Below are 22,444 nucleotides of genomic sequence, written 5' to 3' on the forward strand. Positions count from 1 at the left end.
ATAATTGAAGGAAGAGCCTGGGACTAAACCCATTTGTCAGTCTTGGACAGCAGCAGCAAAAACAAAATAAAAATGCTTCCTTTATCAACCAAAGAGCTGTTCATGTAGAAAGAACTCAAGGGATGGCTCCCACTAGAGAAGAATGCTATAAAGGCTCAGAGAGAAGTTGGAGACTTGCAAACTTAGTAGAAAGCAGGATCAGAAAAAAAAGGGAATGCTCTCAACTTTGGTTCATGCACAGATGAGAAAAATCAGAGTTCAAGAAGACTTGAAAAGCAGAAATTTGCCTCAGTTTGCACCAACATAGGTCTTTCCTTTTTGAAAAGTTTTTAGTTTTTTTCCCATCCCCTCAGTTAATCTTCAAGCATTTCATGAGAAATCTCTCTCTCCACAGAGATTTTTTTCCACTTTCTGTGGAAAACCACACATACCAGTTTCCTTATTAAATGTAGCAAATGAAAAAAAAAAATAAATTGCTGCCTCCTCTTTTTTTTTCAGCTTATTGGGCAGACTGATTTCATCCTTCCTTCACTGAACAAGGTTTGCACCTTGCAAAACTGATGATGGAAGTGTCAAATTAAAAAGGCATCCCAGAAACCCCCAAGAGCAGCTATTATGAAAAAAATTCCCATTATCAAACCACAGAAATCGATTAGCAGAGCCCCTATTCATTCCAAGTAACGTATGTTCTGTCCTCACGTGCAGGATGCAGAATGAAAAACACGAGCGAGCTCACGCACGACTCAAGCTTGTCTCTTCATCAGCATTTTGTGCTGGACTGGAGTCCTCATACTTACCTCATTCAAGAGCAGATACTGAGAGCTCTAATCCTCCAGAAAAGCAAGGCAGCAGAGATACATGGCCAAAAGAAACAAAGAGCAAGGAAACTCAGAGACACAGAGACGTTCGGAAGTCAGATGCAAATGAATATGGAGCACAGTCTCAGTGAAAGCTGTAGGGCACTTGTAGGGAGAAGTATAGGCCAACAATAACTAAAGCTGGCAGAAGGAGAGAAGGGAAGAGTCTGGAGGGGAAGAGGGCAAATAAAAGATCTGAGAAACAGCAGCAGAACAGAAAGACAGCAGAGGAAACAAAGGTATAAATTTGGTGAAACACTAGTATAAATCTCTACAACCAGGAGAGTCAGGGAACACGAGAAATCAAGAGCTACAGATGAGCTGCCAGAACAGACCAAAGACAAGAGGAGAAAATACGTCTGGTCATGTTCGAAGAAACACAGACCAGAGGAACTGAGGAAAATAGGTAAGAGAAACTGAAGTGTTCAGACAGAGATAGTGAGATCAGGGAGGAGTAACAAGGATGTTTGTTTTTTATTAGTATTAGCTAGTAGATACAGCACTAAACTATAAGTGCGCTTGCAAGGTTTGCAAAAGGTGAGGAAATGAAATGGGAATGACAAAGAAAGGGAAGAAAAGAGGTGCGTGCTGACAAAAACAAGGGATATAGAAAAGGTATAATCAGGCAAAATGGGAAGGTCAAAGAAACAGAACCAAAAAGAAACAAAGAAAAGGGGTGAATGCAGTAGGAAGATGGGGGTTCAGGAAAGAAAGACAAAAACAAGTTTTAAAAGAGTAAGAGAACAGACAACTGAGAAGAGCACTTCAGTAGCCATAAGGTTATATACAGAAGCCAATAAAATCACAACGGTTAAACTGGAAAGCCTAATTTGATCTACAGAACTGTTGGCAGTAATGACAGCAACTGAGAGCTGAACAGAGACTGGCATTTAAATCCAGAGTTTAGGGATGTTACAAAATTTTTTAAATTTATTTTTAAACTGATCTTGCTGTGCTATATCAAACAGCTGGAAAAAAAAAGATCTTGGGTCCTCCTAATGCCACCTTTACAGAGAACATACTCTATGTTTCTTCCTTGCAGTTTGTGAACACATACTCTGGATGTACTACTCACTCTTTTACAGACCATTCTCTATTACACACTGTCTTCACTCTCCATACATATACTTTGATCTATTCTGCCTATTTAAGCAGCAAGCCATACCACGTGCCTCACTCCAATCTCTATCCACCACAACAGTAACATGAACAGGTCTCAGGATATGGCTTAGAATACAAGACAAAAAAAAAAGAAAAAAACAACACTTATCTACCTCAGTCCATCCCCACCTTCTAAATTCTTGCACTCGGCACAGTATCGAGTCAAGTTATATTTCGTAGGACTAATCCATAATAATTTCCAGACATTATGGTTGTTAGAAGTTTATTTGCCAACAAATTTTCTTTCTCTGTTCAGCTCTGTTTGTGCTGAACTGGGAAAAAATATATCGATAGGTCCCCTAATTTCACACTCTAAAGCCTGGAAGAAGCCCCTTTATAGGCCACAGGAGGCTAAAACAGATTTTGGTTTCTTTCTTTCTTTTTTTTTTTTTCTTTTGTCCAAGACTCTTAAAGAACATTATCAGCACCTCACTGCTTGGTAATACATTTGGGACCCTTGAAACTCTATGAATTTAAAATAAAATCATGCTTAATGCTAAATAATTCTGTTGCCTCTCCTTTTATACTTCACAAGGGATTCACTTAAAAATACCATGTGCCCCATGGTAATCACTGAGGGATTTGTGCTACAAACTGCTACATACTGGAATAAGGCCCTTCTCACACAGCACAGCTGGCAAGATCAGGACCAAAGAGAGTTATAGGTTTTTGTTTTTTTTTTTTTTTTCTCTTTTGTGATCATCCATCTAAGCAAGAGTAGGTATAAAAACTCAAGATATTTAATTGGCTTCACCAGGGTTGGAGAGACTCTCCATAACTCAAGTGCTCAACTTACCAAGAGCTACCTTGTCTTTGGCTGAATTGAAAAATTTCCTTCAAGAAGTATGTGAGCAGCAAGGTATATTGTCTGTATAGAGACCTAATCTCTGGAATTTGAATTGCTTCTTTAGGTCATGTATAGAGATAAATAACACCTCTCCAAATTATCAATTCATTTAAAAGGCAACAGATAAACCTTTAAGGAATATGTCACTCCAGATTTTGCTGCACTATGTTTTTAAAGACATTACAAAAAACAGTTTTATCAGAGATGCCTGTTTTTCTGCATTTTACAAGGAGATGGGGCTTTCACTCATGTTCTAAATTAAGCAGCCTAGACTAATTTCAGCCTTCTCAAGGACCAGAAGTAAAGAGCAGACTTCAAAGGAGACACCACATTTTTATGTATCTTTATCCAGACAAACATTAGTCCTTCCCCTAACTGAAGTGGCTACTCCAAAGAATGTTAACTTACTGTTTTCTAAATACGCAGATACTCTGTTGTCATAGTTCCATGAAGTAATGAAGAGCTTCTTAATATTTAATAAACCTTGCATGCTGTCCCCAGGCAGGGAGCACAGACTGTTGATAGCCAGCTACTAAATGGCCATTAAAATACAGAATATCTCTTTAAAATGTGCTTAACAAACAGCTTATATCACCTACAGTGAAACGTGAGTTATTTCAGCCATAAAACTGTAATACTCTCATCCTACAAGAAAGCTGAATAGGTAGCAAAGTTGGTACTTCTTGCACTCTACTCTGACTCAGATATAAATCTTCATTCTGTGAGAAATACTTGCTCCTAGTTCCATTCAACTCAGTCTGCTGTGTGGCAAAATGGCAGGCCAAGGCACTTGCTAGAGTCAAAGAAACCTACAGAGAAGCTGTTTATAAAGGTGCTTCTCATGAACCTTGTTTGTTGTCTCTTGTGTGCAATGAATGTCATAATCTTCACTAATTGGATATAGGAGTCATTAATACAGAGCAATAATATTTGGGCACTTTAGTATTGGCTTTTTATATCCAGATAGATACAGGGGAAAAACACTAATGTAATTAGAAATAGATAACTGCCCTTTGTGACGCCGGCACGCTAGGGCTTCACATACCTATCATCTGAGCCCCCGCTGGACTTCACAAGACAGCTCTGCCAGATGGAGGTTGAAGCAATGTGTAAGGTAGTGCTAGGCCAAGTGCTGGAAATCCCTAACTATGAGTGCCTCATCAGCAGGCCCAGCACAGAAGGGGTTGCAAGTGCCCCCATCAGTGGAGCTGGAATGTATCTGCAGCTCTAAAATTCTGTGTTCTGTAAAATCAGTTTTATCACCTGACACTGTGTAAAGCAACTATCTTCATATTACCAAGCCACCTTAGCTGTTGGCAGTTCGAAATAAACGGCACATTAACATCACAAGATAAAAATGAATTCAAGAGAAATAATCTGAGAGATCAACTACTTACACGAACCCAAAGTAGCTGGCACAGAGTTGGCTGGCTTTATAGGAAATACCAAAATAGGAAAGGGATAAACATAGTCCTCTTAATTGAAAATAATAATATTTAAAACTGATCTCAAGTTGAAATTGTTTCTCATTGAAATTTTTAGGCTGTACTATTTAGTGTCTAAGTGGTTTAATGTCTGAGGAAAAGGAACAAATATGATTAGAGAAGGAAGAAGAGTCTTTCAAAATCAAGAACTTCTACGAATCTTGAATATCCCTCAAAAGGAATCCAGCAACCTATTCTGGCGCTTTTGAGCTACAGCAGCCTAACTGGGCAGCACCGATTAATTTTAAATGTTGCAATAATTACAGGGTCAGTCTTGCCTCAATAAACCTACATGGAATGCGGAAATACATCCCTGCAAGAACGCAAACAGACATGGAAAAGTTTGCACAGGACATTACTGATTGTGCTCCACCAATCAATATATATTGGTCCTTTCCTGCATCAGCATGCAGTCCTATAAATATGCAAGATCTAACCGGGTAGGAAGCAAAACAGAAATGAAAATGTTTATAAGACTTTTACTCTCAGACATAGCCATGAATCAAGCAAGCAACATGCAACACAAAGGATGGGTATCTGTTCAAAAGATATCCTTAATAAAGGTTTGTATTTGGATCAAATAAATTCCTTTTAAAATTAAATCAAAATTAAATTCCTTGTTTATAACAAAAAGTCTACTCATACCATAAGCCTAACTAACTTAAGCTGCATCACCAAAAACCTAACTGTATGTTCTAAAAACACTCTGAGATATATTCGAAGTGTGGAGATTTGAAGGTAGGAAAAGGTATGCAGCAGTGGCTTTCCTGTTGTATTCCTGAAGACGTAGTTTTGAGACCAGGATGCAATGTTTTTCCTGGTCTGTTTTTTTCATAGTTATTCATAGGGGTTATTTGTCAAGTGTTAAGTTATTCATAGGTGTTACACAGCATGAGAGTAGACATGCAGAGAATTTGCATGCTCTCAGGAAAAAAAAAAAAAAAAAAGGTCTGAAACCAGAAGTTGTGCCCACAACCAACAATAGGGATCAGAATACAAGCCAAAGTTCAAGAAACATGTACTACTTCTTCCCCTGAGGGTAATCAATAACCAGCCAAACAGCAAAGATAGATACTGCTGCTCTTGACAGCCCACTGCAAAGTGACTGTTCTGATGCTTATTACGTTTTAACCATAGAGCTTGCAGATATAAACATGGTTATCCATTCAGATTAAATGGTCAGACTATAGCAATGCTCTATAGCAAAAAAGGGTTTCGCTTATATGACAATTCACTGGGCTCTTGAAAAGTCACACCCTAGCAGGAGACCATCTACTATGGTAGACTGCCTTTGAACATCTAATGAACAGCAACACCCAGGTCCTGAAGGGGATTCCTACCATGTAATAGAAACACTTTTCTCATACACTCAAGTTGATTGTGCGGTATTATAGAGGAAAATAGATTCAACATTTCAGTTCCAGAAAGCTGATTATACATCAAAATACTTCAAGTCAAAGACATCTGAAATATGGAGCTTTGAAGACTCCCACTTAGGAGCATAATATGGCTCCAAAAACCCTACTTAAACAAAAAAGCTGATTCAGCTAGCTTTGAAATTATCTAACCTGGTAAAGTTGCTGGAGTTCCATGACATTGTACTTACAGCTATCTCTATATGCACAGATACAATTAGGCCACATCTGTGAAGATGGGTGTTTAAGGCAAAGAAAACCAACCAACCAACAACAAACCATAATCAACAAAAACCTAAGCATTGAATAATGAGTAAAAACGTTGAACCTTGCAAGCAGACTGGCTGACAGCCCATGACAAGTAGAACCTTGAATAAAGATGTCATTAGCACAGGAGTCAGGTTCTATCAAAAAGTGGCTACTGAAGTTATACTGATTCAGCCAATAGGAATTTTCCTGGGTCAGCACTGCTGAATATGGCTCTAATGAGTGATCATCAGGGAACATCAGCACTACTGCTCCTTAATCCATGTCTTGTAAAACAAATGAACGAACCAACATTTCCTGTTACCTTTCCTCTTATATTGTTTAAGTACAAGTAATTTGACCAATACCCATAAACATATTCATCCAGCTAACATCCAAAAGCATTAGTCCATTTGATTTTAAGAATCTTCATCCGGACATTTTAGGAATACTCATTATAGATATATACACTAACACCAAGTTACTTGCGCTGCAATCAGATTTTGAAAGTTCAGTATTTGTGCCCCCAAGACTGCTTGTACTAACAAACAGTTGAAATAAGGACACATGTCTAAAGAAAGGAACTAAATGTCTACAATCACTTTATCATATGTTTGTGATCTGGTATTTTTAAGAATTTTAAGAATCTACCTTTTTCATTTCTGAGTTTGCTTTTTCCAGGGTATTAGTATCTGACCCTGCCAACACCCTTAAGTGAAGATCATACTTCGTTTTCACAAAGCACAGAGAGGTGGTTTTATTTCCCTGCCACAATGCAATTGCTAATAAGCTCCTTCTGTCGAGGAACATTCTGGGCCAGATCCAAAGTTCAACGAAGTCTGTGGAACATCATGCTCCCAATAATCACCTCCAAAGGGGACGATGCCTCAGATATTAAAGTATTGTAAAAGCTGATTAGTTTTTGAATTATGGAAAACAGCCTTGTCATTTACATAACTCAAGGTATCAGCTATTTTATTTAGAAAAGACCTAATTATTCCTATAAACCACCATTAAAGATATCCATGCACAGTATAAACTGGAGATGCCCTGATTGTTGATCTAAACAGTGAACCTCCCAGAGGAGCATGTCAACAAGGCATGCTCACATCATTAAAATAGCCTATTCTTCTTTATCAGCAACGGATGCTGTGTTCTTATTAAAACTTGGACTCATTTTAAAAAATATATATAACCACTACTGGAATTTTAAGTAGAAACCAGCATTTTTCATTTGGATATCACAAAAACCATTACAGACAACCTTCTCCCTCTGAACAAAAGGGCTTCAGGTATGTACTGTAACTCTTTTCTCTGTGGATTTGAAATTACACACAGTAGTGCCAAAGGTAAGTCATTCTAGAGGTTTATACGTTTCTGAGTTTTTTTTTTTTCCTCCCTCTTGTGAAATGTATTTGTGGCCCACAGCAATCACTTTAGACTTTTTAGACACGTCCGGATAGAGATAGATGACACAAGTAATCTACTTATCTTCCTTTCCCATCACCAATAAAAGTGACAGCCTGCCTAATTAGGCCTAATAAAGCAGCAGCCAAGAGAGGGGCTCAGCAGCGATCTAAAGAGAAATGGCATTGACCCACAGATACAGGTGCCGCCTTGAGGCAGTACTGGTATTGCTTTATCTTCAACACATTACATCTAGCTCATACCATATTCAAATGCAAGTAGCATGTTTTTCTCCTCAATTCTTAGATCAAGAACAAAAAAAAAATTCATCTAATCAAAAAAGGCACTGACAATTTTTCAGCCTCACATTAAAAGCAAAGAGTCATTCAGAACAGTGTACTCCATATTCTATTTTATAATATCACTTTAAGCTATTTCTTTGAATCACAGACATTTCTTTGTTAAGAAGGAAAATCAAAAATTCATCAGAAGAAGTTCTCGGGTTTTTTTGCCTTTTTTGCCCACCCTTTTTTTAATTCTTTTCCTATTTTCCCCCTCCCTTTAAACAGGGCTCTAGTTTTTTTTTTTTTTTTTTTTTTTTTTTTCTTTCTGGAACCAACATTTGTAGAGTTATGGATCCTTAAGCAATTATTAGCGGTGAGAGTTTGACACGCTTGAGAGTTGTCAACAACTGACTTGAAATAAGTAGAAGGAAAGGGAAATAAATGGTGCTCTCAGCAAAATTAATACTCAGCCCTTCAAATTAAAGATGCAGTGTGTTTTTAACAAGGCAAAAAAGTGAACTTTGCATGAAACAATATTTTAATGTTTTAAGTACGTCTTTTCAAAAATTATCAGATTGTCAAATAGCATGAAAGTAAGTCAAGTCCGCAGCTACACGTGACACTTCAGCATTTGCTCAGTAAAAAAACTGGTGTTATTTTTGTCTGCAAGTATTCTTCATTCTTATTAACACAGATGGCCTATGGCTGTTTTTGTTCAAATAGGATTGGAATACCACCACTTTCAGTGCATTCATTGCCAATGAAGGCTTTTGCCAGGGGAGTTGAACACAATGTAAGGCTTTTACTTCAAATTAGTAACCGAGTTTCTGTCTTTCCTGAATGGGGTACAAAGGCTGTGGTCTGTGATCCAGAAAGCTTGTTAAATGATTTGCATAAAAGCACCTGAATGACTTACTCAATTCGAAAGGCGTTAGTACATAACACTAGTGATATTTGTCTCAACAGTGTTTTGGTTTGCTGTGCAAAACAGATGCGTAGTACTGGGAGCGAAGCAATCTGCTTCCATCAGGAAATCATCGCTTGCAAAATATACAGTGCTGCTCTGCAGAACCAAGATACCACCAAGGCTAAGGTATTAGAACACCCAAAAGAACAAATTTTGTAAGCAAAATAAACTTCAAGATCAGGGTATTAACTAGTGCCAAGAATTAGTGAAGAACACCCTTACTTTCATTCTTTTTTCTCCTTAATAATAATCCAATTGATACTCATTTTTGCTTCATAGAAGCATTTTGTCTTCAAACCCAAATGCCATTAAATTTCATCAAAAGATTTCAGTTTACCTCAGCAGTTTTGAATCAGATCCTTTAAGATCACAGAAGAAGACGGTATTTGAAAATTAGAGGAGAAAAAAAAAGCCAGAAATAAATACAGTGAAATTTTCTTTTCTTTCCCTGCATAAAAATATTACAAGGTAGAAGGCACTAGATAGTAACATTCTAGCCGGTGCCAAAGAAAGTTCTACTTAGAACTAACTACATGTAATTCTTTATCAGAACAGTGCATGTCTTTCTAGCAACAGTTCGCTTTTTTTTTTTTAATTTAAAATCTTACTTGGCATAAGACTGAACAAAATAAAATTTTCTATGTAATCACAACAAGAAAGAAACACCCAAAATGGAAGATATGACCAAGAAGTCTATGAAAAGCTGCCTAGACCATTAGCTGATATGCATAAACATGAATCCATAGTTCTGGAACTGGAATAGCAGCAGGCACAAACTGCACCAGGACATACAAGGAAATTGGGACCCATTTAATCTGACTCAGTCAAATCTAAGTAACTCAATGTTCAGCCTAAAAGAGTTAAGAGTTAACCTGTTAGCCATTAGTGTGATGCCTTCACAACAGCTGATATTCTCTCAGCATTGCTGGAAATGTTTTCTGAAAAGGCAGACATTGACAGAGAATGACCGCATTTTGAGAACTAAGAATTCATCAGAATGGTAACTATCTTAGGAACGGCAAAAGGTTAGAAGAAATACTGCTATTTCAAAATGTTTTCTCCCCCAATTCTATTAAAAACAGAATTCTATTTCAGAAAATTTTAGCCAGCTCTAATAAGCCAAATGATGTGCAAATTATGCTGAGCTGTAACATCTACGGATTTGTAATTGAAAACTAAAGCTTAAGTTACGTGATGGCAGGCTTTGCAGACATTTACTTTTAGTAGCTAAAAGCATACACATAATAAGAGAACCATTTACTTCTACTGGAAAAATAGCTGTACACCCCAAAATAAACCAGCATCAACACGATGAATACAGTAAAAGCATAAAACCAAGTTAATGACAAAGTTATATTGCTCTGTGGGTTGATAACCAGAAACTATTTTTGAGTTACTCAATATATTCATCTTGAAATGACTCTAGGTGTTGTGTTTTGGGTTTTTTTTTCATGCTCTGTTAGGCTTAGCTACCAGAATCACTAACATTAATTCTGCCAGCACCACTGAAATAAATACTTGCAAGCCTTGCACTTCAAAATGATTTAAATTACCCATGGCACCTACTTAGGCTAAGCAAAGGCCCAAGTATTTGCTTAAAGAAGGATCCCTGTCAGCACAAGGGCATCTTTAATTTTCCTGCTTGTATATACACTATATTTTTGGTTTTCAATGACCACTGCTACCTCATTTATTTTAGAGCACTCATTTTGCACTAGAAGGATTTGGGTGGAGAGGGTGTAGTGGCTGGATAGGATAAATCCAACTAACCCAAGAAAAGGAAAATAATCCCTCACCTGTAAAATCCTACTAATTCAAGAAGAGGTTACCACACATCACCGCACTGCAGTTCCTCCATAGTTAATCCCACTGCCTTGTCTTCATGGTCTGAGTAAAAGAAGAGTTATCCCACTTACTTGCACACAGGTAATGTCTCCACAATAATTAAAGGGGACAGGAATTAAAGAGTTTATTAGAGTTATTGTTCCCGTCTTTTTGACATTCTGGAGGCTCCTTTTACAAGATATTGAACATGTTACTAAAGTGAGTGAGTACTTCTCCCATAAGGATGCAGACACTGCCTGCAGCAGTCAAGCACACAGTCTAGGATAGCATTTATACAAAATCTGAAGGGCAGATGAAACTCCACCTACAGCTAAATAATCTCAAAGGATTCAGAAAGCAGAGATTCTTTGGATGAGGGTTGCACCATTTTGGACTTCCGCTGAGGACCAAAATTTTGGGCTGGGAGACCACTGTCATGCATTTCATGTGCTTACTAATGGTGCTGACTTACAGCATAAACACGAAGATCTTTCCTATGGCCTCATTTGAACTGGCCACATAGAATCAGGCACTCTTGAGCTGAGAGTAGAAGAGATGTCCCCCTGTAGCAGCCCTTCATACTACAGCATCTGCTGGCTCAGCAGTGCTAGCTCAGTCTGAATTGGTAATAGACTGACATAAAGCCCTTAACCCTTAATGAAGTGAAATAATGTGATTTGATGAAAATGCTTGGCCTTGTTTTTATTACTACTTCCAAAGAAGTAACAAATGGAGGTCAGCTTACGAACATAACAGATGAACAACATTTCACTGCCTCACAAGGGCCGAAGCTGGAGTGCTCTCTTGGAAAGCTTCTACCTACAAGTTTGCAACATAACAACATCTTACTTAACGCCATGATTTCCACTTAGTGCAGTCATGATGGAAGGCTTGTCATTATATAAACGGGTAAGTCAATGGGGCACCAAACCCACCTGCACTGTTCTAAGGCTGAAAAGTTCTAGCATTGCTAACAAGTGCAATTTAAATGAGTATTAGCTACTTCTTGTCACAGCACTATTCTCTTGTGAATGAGGTGATAGTGTCAGAATAACTGAAATTCACTGCCAGATCCTGCAGGAAGACACGAGGAATTTTCTTGGACGTTTTCAAAAGCACTACAAAGCTTTAACTTTGCTGAAACCTGATGAGGCTCTGGTGTCTTGAAGGGTTGGTCCAAAAGACATCTCCAAGCAAATTCAAAGACCATTTACCATACTAAACTCAAAATTTTAAGTAGTTTGTCCTTTGATACCTTCTATGGACACATCACTAATTCTAGATGAAAACGGGTCTCAAACATTTCCATGAAGCTGCTGTATTTGGTTTGTTTTTTCTCCCTTTACTAAAAGAAATTATTGAGGTAGAGAGGAAAAATCTTTAAACTTAAGTCATCGACTTGTATAGGTAGGAAGAAAAAGAGAAACATTTTTTAATCGACTCAGTCCACAGTGTATTTTTCATCTGGATCGCAGATTCACATTCCTTGATACCTAGGCAGCAGTTTCAACTGACTTTCATTTTCAGTAGGTCCTAGGTAGGAATCGTAGGCTATACTCCTACAAAACCCTAGAAGTTAAGCATGCAAGTAGTCTCATTGATAGCGAAGATTTTTCATGTAAAAATGTAAGTGAATATGCTTTGTTAGATTGTGTTGCTTATGCACAGGATAAGATCGCATCTTATCATTTATGAAGCACAACTGATAAAAAAGATTTACATGGCAACAATAAGTAACACCAAGTGAATTTCTGCATGTTCCTTTCTCAGCTACTGCTTTCCTAAGTTTGTGTTAACATCATCTCACTTCGAGTTGAGAAAATAGGTAAGAGATTGCTAAAGAACACTTTCTAAAAGATAAGTGTTGTAGAGGTATTCTAAAGAGCGGCCTGTCTTTTGCATGAAAATGCTGCTTCATGCCCACATAAATAAACATTCTCCTTGTGCACTCACAGCCTTCTACCTCGGAACTCAAGGGCAGAAGTACAAACAAACAGATGCAAGGCTACAAGTTTACAAATCCACCCTGTTAACAGACTGGGCCAGTCAATCAGATACTACACAAGAGAATCAGATATTCGTAACAATGCCCTAAGGCTAAATAATGGTGGTGGTAGAAGTTAGGTCAACCTGCATGGCTTCATATGGCATTACTGACCAGTATGGAACTGATCACTACAGCTAATGATTACACAGAGAAACAAAAAAAAAAAAATCAAATCGCCCAGTGCTCTGTAAGTAAATAGAAAATGCTAACCCTAGCATATTCAAAGAAGCGTTTTAGCATGCAGTCATTACGTTATCTCTTGGTTATTTATTTCTTCTGCTTGTTATTAGCTGTGTGAAGAATATTATTCTAATTATGTCAGCCCAATCAGCAGTATTGCATGTCCAGGCTCATTTCCATTAGTTTGAGCTTTGTCTTTCACACTGTGATACTAATTCAATGAGACATCAAACATTTAAATCGACCCAGGATGCCGAGGTCAGGCAGTTTTGCCCTTCCACTCTATTAGCACTCGAGTGTAATTGTGTTTGTCACTCCCCACATGACTAATAGTATCAGGGTGACTATCAGAGCACAAATGAGCAATGCACTAATATATTATTTTGTGCTATAATATCAATATGTGTTTATTCAGTGGTTGTGTTAGCCAAGTTGAAATGTTCACTTTAACACAGTAACCATAAACTGTTCCCTTAAACAGGGGCACTCAGTCATACAATTATTTTACATTTGTAGGATTTTTACTTTACAGTAGTAGAATTTTGCTTAAGTGAAAAAAAAAGTCACAGTAAAAATAAGCTTTCAGGAATTCAGCTTTAAAACCTAAATTTGTTCTAAAGGAATAAACTCCATATGGTTCACATATACAGCACATATAATAGCTTTCAGTGCATAAATGTATTATTAATTATATGTAATTAGAGAGTGCATAAACCATTGAAGCAATTTAAAAGCAGCTTACATCTTTAGCAATAACTGCTATAAAGTTCAAAGAATCAGGCCTTGAAATGGAATATTTAGATACCCAGAGAAAGAAAACCAAGCAATTTCCTTCACATCAGTGCAATACTGCAGTCCTGTATGGAATTTCAGCACGTGAAATATCTGCATGACTGACTTGAAAGATGCAGGTAAACCCGAGCTGATACTACATAAGCTATGTAACACCTAAACCCATTTCTGAAAATGAGACATGAGGTAAGACATAATTCAATATCTCGATACATATGTAAAAAAGAGAAAAGGGGAAAAACAAACATTTTTAAACCTTACTATGAATTCAGCACTTCTGAGATTACCAAATCTGATAATTTTAGAAAAAATGGAATTTTCTCTTGCCATAGAGCAATAGAGCCTGTAAGTATTTTAAATGCTGCATCATTTTAATTTTCTGGTGCTATCCAAAGAACACATGACGCTTTTTTTGTGGCAGTTTTAAAAATGCCAACAGTGAAAAGTGTTGTAGCTCATAAGCATTACATCACTAGCCATTCCAGGGGTGGAAGAAGAGAAAAGCATCTCTTTTTTTTTTTTTTCTTAAATGAATATATCCCTTCTCAATAGCATACAATGGCTTTGACTGTGTTTATGAACTACACAAACTTTATAGAAAATTGTCGAAACCTTGGTCATCTTAAAATGCTTCAATTAAAAATAAATAAATAAAAACTTTTAATACCATCTGACAAAATTATGGGTTTTTTAGATGACTTTTATTGCACAAATGCAGTATGTTGGGATGTTCTCTGTTCTAGCAGCAAGTTGATTGTCCTGCCGTTATAATTTGACTAACTTAAATTTTATATTGGATCTAACGCATTTGGCAAAATTTACTGCAACATGACAAGTCATAAAAAGCAAAGAAGCAGATCAACCCACTCAGCCCAATCACTTTTCCTCCCAACTGGTTTTGTACCTCTTACTGTTTTTTTCAGCAGAGGAAAAGTAACACTACAAGCTCATCTGACTGGGGCCCAGAGTACAGAAACTTAAAAATGTCTTCACTACAGAAGCTGTATCAGAACTCAACTTCTAGATATTTGCTATCATTAAGCAAGAGCAAACTGTACCCTTTTTAAATTCTCAACTTGGAATTAGTCTGCAGCAGACTGAGTTTGGCAAAATGTCCAGTCTAACTTATGTATCTTCTCCTAATCATAAACTTCCTAAACTAATGCTTCTCTGTTTGAAGCTATTGAGAGAGAATCAATATCCAGCCTTAGCAGGCTGTTTAAATTCCTTGATCCTATGTATATTAATTGAGAAACTAGTCTTGATAAATACAGACCAAATAAACAAATACATTTAACAGTTTTTATTTTGACTTTGCCTTATCTTAATATCCTCTCGAGAAAATTAACACACCTAACTCCCTATGGCATCACTTGTGATACTTTCTGATTCTAAGAGATTGGAAAGTGGATTTGTTAACTTTCATAATCTGTGCAAGCAGATCACTATTTTTATCACAGGCAAAAAAATATATTTTAACTTAACCTTCATGAGCTGTCAAATAAACAAAAAGCTTTTGTGGAATGCATTACAGATGGGACAAACAGTTTCTAGCTTCCACAAGAACAGAAGTCCAAAAGTATCATCTGCTCCATTACTGATTTTCATGACAGTCTTGGCAGAACCACTGAAAAGTATCTGTGTGTGCTGAAGATACGCTATGAAGCGGAACTCAAGAGGTATATTTGTCTGAAGTTTGTTTATGTCATACAGATGCAGTAAGTTCCACCCTGTGCCACTCTCCATTAGGATACTATATATTTCTATTGAGCAAAACTAGCTTTCTTGACTTTGACATGAATGATTTTTTTAATCTGGGTCTATGACAAACAATTTTTACATATGGTATACTCGGTGCATGCTGATTAAGAAAAAAAAAAACACACACCTTTGACTAAAACACAAGTAAAGTATGGGCATCATGAAAAAAAAAAGTGGTTTCTGCCCAGCTCTAGTCTCTAGTTTATATATTTATCTAGTTTATATATTTAAACACACGAAGAGCGAATGTACTATCTTGCATTCTTTGTTTGCCTACCCATTCATGGTAATTGAGCCCATGTGTATTAGTTTTATTCCCATGAAATCAACCCTCTCTTTTGACCAAACCAGTGTTTAAACATATAATTTGTTCCTAAGATGATCCTATGCAACACAAAATTGCTGCCATTTATTTGCAAAACTTTCCTATCAGAAACACGTAAATGTTTAAAAAATTGAAAAACCAATCATGTTCTTTTTGCTTTCACTCAGGCACTGAATGTTCTCAGCACTCAGCTTCCTCAGAGAAGAGAATTATCCTTCATTCAGCAATGTAACTTCTACCTGGGAGCATATGGGCAACGGATGGTTTGTGTAACATTGAGCCCTGTGATAGGTTTGAGGGAGTTGCATGGGCGTTCTGAGGGTTATGCAGGCATCCCTAACAACACCCAGGGGAGGCTGAGAAGTAATCACCGCATATGTAATAAAACCGGAGTGCTAAAGGAAACACCGCAACTGGAAAGGGCTTACCTTATGAGACAGTTTCTTCTGTAGCTTCCATGTCACAGACAGCAAGGAGTAAAGGGATCCCCAGAAGTACCTGCCAAAGGAGCACAACAGAAGGTCCATAACAGAAGTTCCTACTCATACCCCAGACTGCAAGTTCTCAAACATTTGTCTCGGTTTCCCCCACAAAAGACAGATGATCTGCCTTCTGTACAAGCTGAGCAGCAATTAGTGGTCACAGAAAGTCTAAACTATCCCCAGATCATTTTAGGGTTAACTAATATCCACTGAATGTTGATATGAGACAAGATCCTCTCCTCTCCCTTCTGCAACAATCAGGCGAAACTACTCTTTCGGTGGTCCAGCAGTTTCTATTAATGCCCATTTTGTACAAGTGCTTTACTATGGCTGTTTCTAAAACAATTTCTGCACTAAAAAGACTAATGTTTGCCATATGTTCTAAGTAGTCTCTCTGTAATCTCTCTAAACAACAGAAACACTGCCTGCAGAAAAGGTTCTGCAACACCTATAGGCTGCGCTGCAGTTCCAGATGTTCAGCAGCAGATAGAGCTCTGCACTCAAAGCCACCTCTGCAATTTAGAATACTTCATATTCCACTTTCCTTTTACCTTTTGACCTCTGCAATCAGCTTTTACTTCCAAAGCTTCACATTTATTTTCTAAAGCATGAAGAACCAGGGAAGAAGTACACACAATGCAGCTACTATGATTTGCTAAATCTGTTGAGACTTTTTGTTATTTCAGTTCAAGTTTGCATAACATTGATGACTAAATCTTTTTATTTCCGTAAGAAAAGATGATTAGCTAAAAAAACCATTTGACTCCAAGTCAATGATGCTTGGTTAAATATATATATTCTGCAATTGAGTTGTGCACATACACCATGCTCAGACACAAAGATGTTTAAAAGAAAGGCAGACAGACAGAAAGACAAAAAGAAAGAGGGAAAAAAAGAGACCACCCAGTATCATCCTAGACATAAACAAAAAAGATTCTCAAAAGTAAACTGATTGCTGCTTCAAACTAAAACAAGATAGCTCAGCAAGTGGGATGGTGCTGGAGCATTCACTCCATCACAGATACCAAAAGTTACACCGAAATAAAGGCTTAAGTCTCACTGAAAATCACATACTTCACAAGACTATTAGTTACAACTTAATGTAACAAAATCTGTATATTCTTCCTATTTATTTGCAAAACAGACTGTGTTTGATATCTTATGTAGTTTAAATATTTTCAGTTAGTAGGTTACTTTATTAGTCAAAGAGTTAAAATACAGCCTCATGTATTCATCAAGGAAAGCCTCTTCCAAGAGCAGAGCAAGTAAGGCTCCAGTAAAAGTACTCTAAACTTTTACTGGAGACCAAAGGGGTCTCCACTGTCCTTTCTACTCTTTCTCTGAATTCCACACAGGATCAAGGGCACGCTACTCCGTTATAGCTTATTTACGAGACAGTAACAGATTTGCAATTCTGTTAACTTAATAGCCCACAACAGCGCTATACTTGTACTTGTCCCAAGACCAAATAGTACCACTGTGTCTAAATCCCACCAATAGTTCACAGTGGACTAGGAAAAGGGCAAACTCTACACGACCTACCCCCAAATTCCGCACATTTTAGAAGAGCATATACTTAGATCTCAGCTGGAATTACAGTTAGTTTGAAAGATAAATATAGGTACCAGACCAAATAACAGAGGAAAACCACAATGCGGGCATATTGTGGGTGTTTTGTTGCTGTTATTTTTTAATAAATTCTTAAAATAAACACAGGAATCTGAGAGTTTCAATTATTTGCTTATTACTAACATGTTTCAAATCCTAAACTAATACTTTTCTGGTTTCCAATACAGATTTTTTTTCTACAAAAAAACTTATCTAAGACATATTTGCAACTCACTATTAATACATTTATATATAAACCTCTGAGATTAGGAGCAGTTTATTTGCTTGAAGTGAAACACACAGGTGTGACACTTCAAAAGGATTTGCCTTTATTTGACAGACAAAATTACAGACACAGCACATTTGCAGTAGTGGCCCTGATTCCACTTTATGTGAGATATGTTGTGCCTTTGTTTGCTGCTGACAAGCGTAGAGAGTCCCTTTCACTAGGATAATAATGGTTAATTTATCACACAGAGCCGTCGCTGACCTCTGTGCGTCCCTGGCCCTCCATCACCTTCACACCTGCTCAAGCTAATTGTTAGAGCCAAGTGTAAATGAAAATCAACTGGGCTAATAATGAATGGAGGCCATTACTCGCAACAGCACGTTGCTTTACAAAGGTCCATCAAGCTACATTATAACTAGTCCCTTAGTCACAGGGCCCTATTTTATAAATGAGGAGCATCAGGCAAACACTTCAAGTCAGAAAAGAAAACAAGATGCTAAGGCAAAACCCCTACATATGGCACTGTTTTTGTAGAACTTGAGCACAGAAGTAACACACAGGCAACAGAAAATGCAAATTCAAACCCTAGCTCATAAGGCAACAATAATGTACCAATTCTAGAAGAGGGGAAAGAATAAAGGTACTCCTTTACCCAGTTCACATGATATGGGTCTGCTACGGTTTGTGGGAGCACATATACTAATTAATGAACAGGCAAATGCACATGCAAATCCAACCCATAAGTCCTACATAAATCATAGCAAAGACTTGCCCTGTAAATAGCACACAAGCTTATCTTGCATAGATTCTTGATCTGAATGCCTCAAAACAGAACCTAAAACTCCAAAATGGCTTGCTATCTTTAACAACCTTCCACATTTCCATCCATCTTGCTAAAACAGGAAAAGACAATAACCGAAGTATCCAACCATTTCCTTTCCAACCTCATTCCCTTCCCATGTTATCACTGTAAAATAAGCTCTCATTGAAACCTCTAGCATACATTTCCTGTAACAGAGCACAAGCCCAGTGTTCTTTAATCAGTGTTAGCTGCCTATTGAAAACAAATTGCTACAGAAAGGCTGAAGAAGAGAGAGAGCAGTTCTGCAGAAAGGTACTTCCCACCAAGGTAACAAACCTTACACCAAGCCAACAGAGCCTAAGGCTGCATCATCACTGCGACGAGGCTTAAGGTTTCTCCACATATAGAAAGTGCTCAATCAATATATAAAGCAAGCACATTACGTGCAACTACTGGACACACACATTCCCATACATTTCAGACATGCAGATCCCTAAATATTTTTCAGAGTATCACAGAAACACAGAATGCTTAAGGTTGGAAGGGACCTCTAGAGATCATCTTGTCCAACCCCCCTGCTCCAGCAGGGACACCTAGAGCGCACGGCACAGGGTGGCACCCAGATGGGTTTGGAAGATCTCCAGACAAGGAGACTCCACAACCTCCCTGGGCAGCCTGTTCCAGGGCTTTGTCACCCTCACAGTAAAGAAGTTCTTCCTCACATGGAGATGTGTTCCTGTATTTCAACTTGCACCCATTACCGCTTGTCCTGTCACGGGACACCACAGGAGAACAGTTTGGCCCCATCCTCTCTACAGGCCTCCCTAAGGTACTTATACATGTTGATCAGATCTCCTCTCAATTTTCTCTTCTCCAGGCTAAACAGACCCAGCTCACTTGGTCTTTCCTCATATGATAGATGCTAGATAGAGTAAGAAGAGACTCAGATTAACAGAATGTAAGCCTGGTGATAAAAGACTTGATTCTCTTGGTTACCTTTTATGGCTATTTAGAGGTAATTCCCTGGACCTCCTATCAGCCTGTAAACCACATGTTGCAAATTCTTGACTTCTGTTCATCAACATTTTCTCTGTGGTTGTCAAAGTGAAGACCTATTTGGGAAGGAGGCAGTGTACCTTCTGGCTCCTCCTCAAGAGCCCTTCAGTGCTAACCAGGTGTTCTGATAAACTTGAGAACTTGAGGCTATCTCATTCTCCTCTCTACTCACCACCTCGGCTTAATTAAAAATCCCAGTCTCAGTATTCTCTGTCTTCTCTGCTCATATTCTGGCAGCAATGTGGAACACCAAAACAAATTCTCAGTTCATTTGTGGAAGTAATTTTTCAGACATTATTCCAGGATGACACACAAGGCCAGAGGAGAACCTGCAGGTGGTATGGAAAAATTCTCCTATACAAGCACTCAGGGCACAGAACACTCCCTAGCCACCAGCGGTTTAAGAAAGAAAATGATCGGTGCCAGCACTAAGGAATCTGCTAAAATAACTATTACACTTATATTACCTAGCATTTTATATTCTATTCCAAAGCAAGATAATTCTGAATATATAATCTGATTATATTAATAACATCCCTATAGAAAATGCAAAGTATTTTATGAACAAAAGTTTACACCATATGTCCCAGTAAACTGTGCTAAACCTTTGGAGAACCATGCATACAATTAAACAGAGTTCTTTCTCTATCAGTAGGGAGCTTGATTGCAACACCAAAATAAGTTTTAATTTCATAAAAGAAGAAAAACAACCCAAACATCCAAGCATGGGCAGCTATTTTCTATCTAATTAGATTACATCCTGTAATATTAAATTGCAAAATAAAGCTTTGAACAAAATCCTGCTAAAGTACTGTATACTTCTATAATAATGTCTAACAGTGTTGCATACTTGTGTAAGGTCATTGCTAGTGAAAATGAACACTTGCAAGACAGAAGCAAAATCATCATTCAGATTACATTTATTCTATAACAATGAGGATACTCAGTAAAGTCAAGTTAGGAAATACAGCGAAAAAACAGTTGATGCAATCAGGAAATTCTACTCAGCTGTTACATGGCATTTAAGAAAATTTCCAAGTACCAACATTAATTAACTAGCATTCTCAGCCTTTACAGTTTGTACAGTGAACCGAGCCTTGCACAGAATAACTATGCTAACAAAAGAAAAACTTTCCAAAAATAGAAAAATAAATAAATAAATAAATAACGATAGCCAAATCTAAGAGACCTGTCAATGCCAGTGTCGTCAGTGGAATGATAACTAGTAAAGAGCAGATATCAAAGGCTGCCTTTTTCTCCCTCTCCATGCTCTGTTCTGTTTGAGCCCATGGTGGTCACAGCTCCTTTAACAATATTTATAATGAAGGAACAACGTTGGAGATGTCAACCCTGATTATTCATAAAGGCTCCTCCTGCTCATCTTTCCCCTTAGGCTAACTGTAAAAGTACCTGATTCCCAATTCTCAAACACAAAAGCTCACAGAGCTTGAAAGCGTAGCTGACTAATAAAGTTTGCATATCCCTAAGAACAAGAGCACACAATGAAGAAGAAAAGGAATGGTAAGATTAAACAAAAACAGTAAGCTTGGATGGGAAATAATAAAAATTTAAAGAGGCAAGAACTTAGAAACCTCCCCCACTCTCGTTCATTTACATTTCAGTATGTCCTAAGAAGCACCTGTTTTATCTCCTGAATGCTGTATCAAGGTATAATATACACCACAAAACTTAAATCAGATTTTGGAGCTGGAATGATAGGAGGTCATGAGCAACATGACTTCCAGTTCCTTGAACTTCAACTCAGAAGGAATCTAGAACAAGGGACAAGAGGGATGCAGCAAACATTTCTGGTTTATAGTTTCACTTTGGAGGCTTTTATTGGTATTTAAAATATACATAAATATGGAAAATGCCTTTAAAAGAAACAGGAAATCACACTTACAATAGGATCCCAAGTAGGATTTTGCTGCTGTAGAGCTTCTATGCATCTCTGAGTACTTAACAAACAATAAGGGCTTGCGGCTAGACTGTCACAGATTTTTCTTAATCACACAGGGGAGTAAAAGGGAACAAGGCCTTCTTTGTCCCTGTGCTCTGCCTTGCTTACATTACGACTGCTTACTGCAAAGAAAGGGTAGGGCCACCTGCCCAGTACAAGCAACGGGGTAGGAAGGAAACAAGAGAGAACACAGTCACTGCTAGTTGAAGCAGCTAGCTGCACAAAGATAAGCTATCTCACAGATTCTGTTTCTGTACCTTCTTGAGACCAACTAATGCTACACCTGCCATTTTGAGACATAAGAAACATGTAAGAATCAAGTTACCATTTCCTTAGAAGAAATACAGAGCTGTTTGACTGCACACAGCAAACTGCTTAAGGCAGGAAGCAATAATGACAAATACGGCAGCTCACTAAAGCTAAGGGGGATTAAAAGAGGAATGAAGTTCAGAATCAGTCAGTATGGACTTTGATCAAGACATTGGGATGAACTTTCTAAATCTGGAGAAACTTGGCATCTCTAAATATTCCTGACTCATATTTACTTCCAGGAGAGAAGTGCGCCAGGGCTCCAAAGTCATGAGCGCCCAACATGCACATGTCCTAAGAACTGACATACACACTTGGATAGTTGAGCTACACATTATCAATATCAATGTGTCACTTGAAAAAGAATCCAGCAGACTACACTTCTCCAAACTTTATGTCTG

The 22,444-nt window shown here is 37.8% G+C and overlaps 1 long non-coding RNA gene across 1 annotated transcript in view; it reads right to left on the reverse strand.

Annotated features, from left to right (window-relative positions):
• LOC148596399 (uncharacterized) overlaps positions 1 to 12,910 on the reverse strand; it is a 384,302-nt gene extending 371,392 nt beyond the window's left edge. Inside the window, exon 1 of the long non-coding RNA XR_015913146.1 lies at positions 12,531 to 12,910. This is a non-coding gene — a long non-coding RNA (uncharacterized LOC148596399). The remainder of the gene's footprint in view (positions 1 to 12,530) is intronic.
• Between the last annotated feature and the right edge of the window lie 9,534 nt (positions 12,911 to 22,444).

The sequence above is a fragment of the Tinamus guttatus genome, unplaced genomic scaffold (genome assembly GCF_059628265.1).
Source record: "Tinamus guttatus ecotype Peru unplaced genomic scaffold, ASM5962826v1 Tinamus_guttatus_pri_ptg000004l, whole genome shotgun sequence".
In the NCBI taxonomy this organism is placed as follows: domain Eukaryota; kingdom Metazoa; phylum Chordata; class Aves; order Tinamiformes; family Tinamidae; genus Tinamus; species Tinamus guttatus.